The sequence below is a fragment of the Triticum dicoccoides genome, chromosome 2A, assembly GCF_002162155.2.
Source record: "Triticum dicoccoides isolate Atlit2015 ecotype Zavitan chromosome 2A, WEW_v2.0, whole genome shotgun sequence".
NCBI classification, from domain to species: domain Eukaryota; kingdom Viridiplantae; phylum Streptophyta; class Magnoliopsida; order Poales; family Poaceae; genus Triticum; species Triticum dicoccoides.
In genome coordinates, this window is record NC_041382.1 from 242,517,536 (window position 1) to 242,525,889 (window position 8,354).

Genomic DNA, 8,354 nt, shown 5'->3' on the forward strand with positions numbered 1-8,354 from the left:
GCCGCCTCGTTCCTACTTCCCTGTACACCGCGCGTGCGCCCGCGCCCAGTGGCCTCCCTGCGGCCTCCTCAGTCCCGGCCGGCATCCAGGGCCAGCCAGGCTGCGCCAGGTCCTGGCGCCCGACGCCCGTCGCCCGGCTGGCGCCCGCTGCCGTTTCGGCCGTGCGCCCGTTAGCCCCCTGGGGCCAATGACAGCGGTGGCCCAGCCCCCGAACGTTAAAAAAAGGTTAAAAAATGAATAATAAATAAAATAATAATTAATTAATTAACTTAATTAATCTTGATTAATTAAACTAAACAGTTAATTAAACTAATTAATCCTGATTAAGATTAACCAAATGAGTAATTAAACTAATTGTTGTTAGTTAATTAACTAGTCAATGACAGTGGGGCCGACCCCCCCTAATTAATCATGCTTAGGTTAATTAACTGGATAATTAAATGTGTCACTAACAGGTGGGACATACCTGTTAGGTTGATCAGGTCAACTGCTGATGTCATGCTGACGTCATGTTGATGTCAGCAAACACTATTCTGGATAATGTTGGATTAAATTAATTAAATAAATCCCAAAAATGATTTAAATCTTTTAAAATTAATATAAAATAAGCCGTAGCTCGGATGGAAAAACTTTGTACATGAAAGTTGCTCAGAACGACGAGACGAACCCGGATACGCAGCCCGTTCGTCCGCCTCACTCCCTAGCATAGTGAACATGCAACTTTCCCCCTCCGGTTCATTTGTCCGGAAACGCAAAAAACCGGGGATATTTCCCCGGATGTTTTCCCCCTTCACCGGTACCACCTCATACCGCGTTAGGGCACCCCTAGCACCGCTACTTGTCATGTCATGCATCGCTATGCATCTGTTTGCTTAATATTTATTGTTTCTTCCCCCTCTTCTCTCCGATAGACTATGAGACCGACGCCGCTGCTACCCAGTACGACTACGGTGTTGACGACCCCTCTCTCTTGCCAGAGCAACCAGGCAAGCCCCCCCCCCTTGATCACCAGATATCGCCTACTCTCTTCTATACTGCTTGCATTAGAGTAGTGTAGCATGTTACTGCTTTCCGTTAATCCTATTCTGATGCATAGCATGTCGTTGTTGCTACAATTGTTGATACCTTACCTGCAATCCTAAATGCTTAGTATAGGATGCTAGATTATCATTAGTGGCCCTACACTCTTGTCCGTCTGCCATGCTATACTACTGGGCCGTGATCACTTCGGCAGGTGATCATGGGCATATACTATACACTTTAAACTATTACATTACCGGTGATACTGTTTGGAGATGGGGGTTAAAGGGGCAGGTGGCTCCATCCAGGTAGTGGTGGGCCTGAGTTCCCGACGGCCCCTGACTGTTACTTTGAGGCGGAGCGACAGGGCAGGTTGAGACCACCTAGGAGAGAGGTGGGCCTGGCCCTGGTCGGCGTTCGTGGATACTTAACACGTTTAATGAGATCTTGGTATTTGATCTGAGTCTTGCCACTGGCTTATACGCACTAACCATCTACGCAAGGACAGTCTTCGTGGTATCAGCCGAAGCCTTCGTGACGTCAGCGACTGAGCGGCGCGCGCCGGGTTGGACTGGAACACCTACTCTTGTATAAGGGAGGCTAGGTGTCGGTGTCAAAACCGGCGGATCTCGGGTAGGGGGTCCCGAACTGTGCGTCTAGGCCGGATGGTAATAGGAGGCAGGGGACACGATGTTTTACCCAGGTTCGGGCCCTCTTGATGGAGGTAAAACCCTACGTCCTGCTTGATTAATATTGATGATATGGGTAGTACAAGAGTAGATCTACCACGAGATCGGAGAGGCTAAACCCTAGAAGCTAGCCTATGGTATGATTGTATGTTATGGTTGTTGTCCTACGGACTAAAACCCTTCGGTTTATATAGACACCGGAAAGGGTTAGAGTTACACAAGGTCGGTTACAAAGGAGGACATATCCATATCCGTATTGCCTAGCTTGCCTTCCACGCCAAGTAGAGTCCCATCCGGACACGAGACGAAGTCTTCAATCTTGTATCTTCATAGTCTAACAGTCTGGCCGAAGGATATAGTCCGGCTGTCCGGAGACCCCCTAATCCAGGACTCCCTTAGTAGCCCCCGGACGAGGCTTCAATGACGATGAGTCCGGCGCGCAGTATTCTCCTCGGCATTGCAAGGCGGGTTCCTATCCAAATTCTGTGTACCTGTTGAAATAGTGTCCGGCCCCTTGTGAATGTTGCACTCCTTGGCTTCCACGCCCCATAATGGCCACTTTACACGTGTCCAGCGAATGTGAAGAGCCAGGGTGTTTTTACATTTACCCCCCTAGCTGTGCGAACGAGCCGCCTATTAAAAAGACGAGGATTCAGATTCAAATCACACCATCCTCCCTTGGCAAGCCTTCATCGGAGCGCACCCGACAGAGATCCATCCTGTCATGGCCGGTCGACGCAGCTCCTCCTCTCGCTCCCCTAGCCCCAAGCCTAGAGATTGGGGGAGATGTTCCGTCCCGCACAGCAAATTAGTGATGCTTCAGACAAAGGGATTTCTTCCCCCAGTGCACATGGTCCCGGTTCGAGCCGCGCTCGCCACCTATAATGGCGGAGAGCAAGCGGAGAGCCTTCCCAATCCCTCCAAGGGAGAGCGGGTATGCCTTGTCCCTCATTTGGTAAGAGAGCTCGGATTTCCAATTCATCCGTTTCTCCGGGGGCTCCTGGAGTTCTACGGCCTCCAGTTGCACAACCTTACGCCTGCCTCCATATTGCATATCGCGGGATTCGTAGCCCTTTGCAAGCTGTTTTTAGGCTGTGAGGCTCATTTCACGCTGTGGAAGAAGATGTTCTACCTTGTGCCCCGTTCTCAGAAGGGGTCAATATATCAAGTGGCGGAGCCAAAGTGTGGCGTATTGCCGGGACCGGATATCTGTCCGAAACCCCAAAGAAGACGTCCAAAGACTGGCCTTCAGAATGGTTTTATATAGAAGATGCACCCCTCCCAAATCCTATTCGAATCGGCCTTCCTGAGTTTAATAACGCTCCTTTGAAGAAGCGTCGGAGCTGGCGTCCATGGAGCTCCCTGGAGGAAGATGACAGGGACGTTCTTTACCTGATGAGCCAGATAAGTTTGTTTGCTCAATCCGGATTGACCATGATCAAGGTCATGGCCACATGTATTATGCGGGGGGTGCAGCCGCTTCAGTATAGAGTCCACCCCATGTGGGATTTCAACGGGGAGGATGACGCCACCCGCTACGGCCGCAAAGAGTCGGTATTGATTGCTGATCTAATAAAGATCTTATCCACCTTGTACAAGGGAGAAGAGGAGGAATTCCTCCATGTCAACCCGCAGGGCGGATTTTCTATGTACAATCCTCTGAGCTGGGTAAGCGGAGACTTTTTCTCGCCCGTCCGTTTCATTTTTCCGATAGTTAAGTATTCAGTCTAGCGATTTCAACGCAGGAGCTGTGCCAGGCTGTAAGGGAGATAAACAACCCCCCCTCCACAACCCGAGGACCCTGGGCGGTCCTTGGACCCGACCTCCCAGGAGGATCCAGACATATCTGTGGAGCTAATCGATGGGGTATTTTACCAATTGAGCAATGACAACGCTTTGGTGGCCATTACGGCCAATTACCCTGGGCTACTTCCAGCCTCACAGGTAACCGAGACCGAAGTCCCAGTACTTTGAGAAGGGATCCGTCCTTGCGTGTTTTTGATTACCGTATAACAACTGTGTTTTGCAGGGGAGGTCCTCGAGGCGGAAGGCCGAGCCTGCGGCGACTAGCCAACAAGGGGTCATGGGGCCAGGCAAGCTGAAAAGACCCGCAGTCCGGATTGAGACACCGGCGCAGCAGTACGGCGTGTCGTCTTTTATTCCAAGACATTGTTCTCGGAGGCATATTAATGCCCATGCCTTCTTTTTAGGAAAAAGAGCGCTCGCCGGACTATACCCGGAGAGGCTACTAATCGCGCCTCCACCAGCTAGGCTCCAAGGCCGGATTCGGAGGCGGGAACGAATACGAGGCGTGCATCGGGTGCTCCTCCGACAGAGGATGCAGATAAACTGTCTGCCACCAATTCCAAGGTGGAAAGTGCCATGAACCACAGGTGTCGCTGGACTGTTCTTCGTGACGCTTGTTTCTCCCAAGAGGCATTGGATGCCTTCAACTCGGGAGATGCGTACCTCCGTGCCGCTCAAAATGGTCTAGCCAGAGCCATGGAGCAGTATGTAAAAGACATACGGGTGAGAAAATTTGGTGGTTATATATATCAGTAGCCCCTGAGACTTGAAACAGTTAGAATAACTGATTCAAGGATCATTTGTTATGCAGGTTCTTAGAGAAAACAATACCCAACTGTCCCAGGAGCTGGAAGAGTGCAAAGCCCAACTTCACGCCGCACTGGCCGCAGCAGGGGAGCCCAAAGAGACCCCCTCTGGTAATATATCCTTTGAATGATAAGCATCATATAGAATGCGGCGTATATGCAGATCTGACAATAAAGCTGCAGATGACGCTGGAGTAAATCCGGATAAGCAACAGCTCCAACGTCAGCTGAAGGCTGGTAAGAGCGTGTTTACGAGGGTGAGGCAGGAGAAGAATGATCTCCTAGATGCCAACACCAAGTTGGGTGTGGAACTAAAGGATGTTCGTGCCCAACTGTCGGACTCCATGAAGGAGAATCGGCGGCTTCAATGCGGCATATTTAGTAAGTGCTTGAACAAACTTTGAAAAATAGTTCGGCGAGGAAGTCGATTAACAGCGTTATATCTGTAGGTACGCTGACGGGTCATCCCACAGAGGAAATGCCCGGGTCTGCGGGTGATCTTCTGTCCAAGCTGTCACATCTGCACGAACAAGTTCGGCAGGTGATGCAAGGTGTTGCCCAGGCTTTGTGGCCATCTGTCTCATTGCCAGAGGGCGTTGCAGAGCTTACGGAGAAGCTCAAGGGAGCACGGCGGCGCCTCCGATTATGGAAGATATCGTCCTACCAACAGGGTGCCAGAGAGGCCTGGGCCATGGTGAAGACTCGGTATACCAAGGCAGACCTAAATCACATGGCCGAGGTCGGACCTGTGGGGCCCGACGGAAAACAGATCCCCGTTAGGTTATTTTGTGGGCAAGTAGAATTAGTCGCAAAGTATTCCCAATAGGATTGTAAGCTAGACCGCCTGTTGGATGGTATAGAAGAGGAGTTTAGTCAGTCTGCATGACTATGTAATTAAAGTGACATGTATAATGCCTTCTCGCCGAATTGTAGATCATTTGTCGTTGCGGACCTTTTCACTTCAACCTCCGGGACCGATAGTCCGGAGTGAATCTGAATACCCGCTCAGTTATGTAAGAACCGGGGTATGCGTGGAGACCAGGCGTAGGGGTCATTAGTGCTTTATCAGACAAGTGCCCAAGTAGTTATGTTATATTACTTGGGTAGTAAGAAACATCTTCCAGGGAGAATAGTTCCGTTAAGGGTTCCTTTCCCTGGGTAAGTATGCCCTAAAGTGCATGTCCGGACTGCGATAAGAAGCACAGAAAAAGCATCTGGGGGCAGATATGGATAATAAATAAAAGTCATCTTTTGTTCACCGACCGAATATTCCCTTAAGAACGCTAGCTTTTGGCTTCACCCAGTCTGAGGTACACATCCGGCTGACCCGGCAGTAACAATCATAGATGTGCTCCCCTTATGCCCTAGCCGAATTAACGGGAACGTAGGGCATAAATACAAGAGCCAGGCAACCTAGCTTGGCCAAAACTTAAGTCATATCGATGCATATAATGGTGAAAAAAGGTACATGCGGAAGTATAACACATGTGTTGGGCGTGAGGCCCAGGTAAATAATTTAAGCTTCTGTGAAAGAAGCCCCCATGTATGGAGAGTGCGGCTAGCGCATCTGTAATGTACAAGTGAGGCACAAGGTGACCCTTGAAGGCCTAGAGAAATCATAAGAAAAAGAAAGAAAGGGAAACAAGACAGATGATGCATATGCAGAAAATGGACAAAGGGAGGGGACTAACATAGAGTCCAGTGCTAGGCGTAGAATCTTCGGAGCCTGGCTGCGTCCCATGTGTTCGGCTCGAGTCGACTAGTCAATGCATCCCGCAGTCGGTACGCTCCACCGGTTAGAACTTGGTCAATAATGAAGGGACCTTCCCATTTGTGCTTGAGCTTGTTCTTTTTCTTATCCGGCAGGCGTATAACTAGTTCGCTAATGTTATAAATTTTGGCCCGTACTTCTCTGCTTTGGTATCTGCGAGCCTGTTGCTGGTAAAATGCGGAACGGGCTTTGGCTACGTCACGCTATTCCTCCAAGGTGTCCAGACTGTCTGCCGATCGAGCTCGGCTTCTCTTTCTTCATACATGCGCACTCGAGGTGAGTCATGAATTATGTCACAGGGCAAGACTGCCTCTGCGCCGTACACCATAAAAAACGGTGTATATCCGGTACTACAATTCGGCGTGGTCCGCAGCCCCCAGAGTACGGAGTCGAGCTCCTCTACCCAGTGCGTGTCAGACTACGTTAAGGAACGCACTAATCTGGGTTTAATGCCGCTCATTATAAGACTGTTTGATCGTTCAACTTGACCGTTGGTTTGTGGGTGATAGACTGAAGCATAATCGAGCTTGATGCCCATTTTGCTGCACCAGAGTTTTACCTCATCGGCCGTGAAGTTCGTGTCATTATCAATGATGATGCTGTGGGGGACGCCATAACGGTGTACAACCCCGGATATGAAATCTATCACCGGTCCGGATTCGACTGTTTTAACCGGTTTAGCCTCTATCCATTTGGTGAATTTATCCACCATGACCAATAAGTATTTTTTCTTGTGGGTTCCCCCTTTAAGGGGTCCAACCATGTCAAGCCCCCAGACCGCGAAGGGCCATGTAATGGGGATTGTTTGGAGGGCGGTGGGTGGCATGTGGCTTTGATTTGCAAAGAGCTGGCAACCGGCGTAACGTTGGACCAAGTCCTGTGCATCTGCACGGGCCGTTGGCCAATAGAATCCTGTACGGAAGGCCTTGCTTACAAGAGCCCGGGCTGTGGCGTGATGACCGCCGTGTCCGGCGTGAATTTCTGCCAAAAGATTCCGCCCTTCCTCTTTGGAGATGCACCTTTGAAGGAATCTGGTAGTGCTTTTCTTGTACAATTCTCCCTCATGGACCATGTTGGCCTTGGATCGCCGCACTATGCAGCGTGCCTCATTTTGGTCCTCCAGAAGTTCCTATCTAGTTAGGTAGGCCAGGAATGGTTCTGTCCACGGGGCAATAATGGCCATTATTTCGTGGGCTGAAGGTGTTATTTCGGTGGCGGAGCCTCCGATTGTGTCAGAGAGTTTGGTATCGGGTATTTTGGCCGGGTCCGGCCTGTTGTTACCGGTGTCGCCTTCCCATGCTACGGATGGCTTGAAGAGCCTTTCCAGAAATATATTGGGAGGGACCGCATCACGTTTTGCACCAATGCGGGCAAGGATATCCGCCGCCTGATTGTTTTCCCGAGCCACATGGTGAAATTCGAGGCCCTCAAACCGATCTGACATTTTTAGGACGACATTGCGATAAGCTGCCATTTTCGGCTCCTTGGCATCAAAGTCTCCATTTATTTGGGATATCGCGAGGTTCGAATCCCCGTGCACCTCTAGGCGTTGAATGCCCATGGATACTGCCATCCGGAGACCATGTAGAAGGGCCTCATATTCGGGTGCGTTGTTGGAGTCTGTATACATTATCTGTAGTATGTATTGAACTGTATCTCCTGTTGGGGACGTCAAAATGACGCCAGCCCCCAAGCCAGCCAACATTTTGGAGCCGTCGAAGTGCATGATCCAGTTTGAATATGTGCCGTACTCTTTAGGGAGTTCGGCTTCCGTCCACTCGGCAACGAAGCCAGCCAAAACTTGCGACTTAATAGCTCGCCGTGGCTTGTAAGTTATGTCGAACGGGAGGAGCTCTATGGCCCATTTGGCAATCCGGCCCATCGCCTCGCGGTTGTTTATAATATCGTTAAGTGGTACTTCCGAGGCTACCATTATCGAACACTCTTGAAAGTAGTGTCGCAGCTTCCGGGGTGCCATAAATACCGCGTACGCTATCTTTTGATAATGCGGGTACCGTGATTTGCATGGAGTAAGGACAGTGGACACATAGTAAACCGGCTATTGAAGGGGGAATTTGTGTCCGTCCGCTTCTCATTCGACGACGAGCACTGCGCTTACTACTTGATGAGTTGCCGCAATGTATAATATCATTGGTTCGCCAATGTTTGGCGCGGCCAGGACTGGGTTTGTTGCCAATATGGCTTTTATTTTGTTGAGTCCGGCCATGGCGGTATCCGTCCATTCGAAGTGTTCAGTGCGCC